This window comes from Lontra canadensis, unplaced genomic scaffold (genome assembly GCF_010015895.1).
Source record: "Lontra canadensis isolate GAN:19392208 unplaced genomic scaffold, GSC_riverotter_1.0 scaffold116, whole genome shotgun sequence".
In the NCBI taxonomy this organism is placed as follows: Eukaryota; Metazoa; Chordata; class Mammalia; order Carnivora; family Mustelidae; genus Lontra; species Lontra canadensis.
Genome location: NW_022631110.1, coordinates 3173781 through 3174723, shown reverse-complemented (window position 1 = coordinate 3174723; position 943 = coordinate 3173781).

Here is a 943-nt window from a genome sequence, read left to right as displayed (position 1 = left end):
CACACTCATCACGATCTACTAGGAGTGCTGTATGGGACCCTTCCACGACCCGGACTCCTGATACGCTGTGGCTCTGCCCTCCTCATCTGTGAGGTGGACATAGTGAGACTATTTTTGTAAAGGGCTGTTTTCTTGGTTGAGACGTGAACGCAGGCTGGTTCCTAGGAGCTCATGCACATCTCCTTCCCCCTTCCCTTTGTTAGGAGCTCCCTGGTAGGTCAAGTTAACTCTGTTGACAACCTGTGAACTCATCTTCCTGGAACAGTTCTGGGCATTTTGAAATGGGAAGTTAACCTTTAGAATCTTTTCACCTTGCCATTCTTTTTTTCTCCTCCTACTTCCAGCTGGTCTTATATTCCCCCCTTTCAGGGTATGGAGGCTCTTGCTCTCAGTCTGATCAGAATAGGAAAAGCTCTGATACCTTCAGTATCTCCCTCCCCACACACTTCCTCTTCCTCTGCACTCCCACTCTAACACCCAAAGGGTGAGATATATAAAAAAAAAAACTAAGATATTCTTCTCTAAATGCTGTCTGTACCATGGTAGGTACGGACAGGTAGATTTCTATAGGTAGAAGCTCTTCAGGACTCACTAGAAGGAAAAACCTTTACTGGAGTGATTTCAGGCACGGAAACAGATGAAGGGGGAGATACCTGGGAAGGTGGACACCTGCCAGGTGGGTAGATGACAGCTCTGCCCCTCATTCCTTCTTACCTTTCACCTAATGCAGAGAAATTAGTTTAAGTAGACCCTTTCTCATGATAAAACCACTGCCTTAATTTTGGACCTAAGAATATTTCAGAATAAATGCAAAAAAATTTTTATAGAAAGAAGAATTTTAGGGGTGCCTGGGTGGCTCAGTGGGTTAAAGCCTCTGCCTTCGGCTCAGGTCATGATCCCAGGGTCCTAGGATCGAGCCCCACATCGGGCTTTCTGCTCAGCA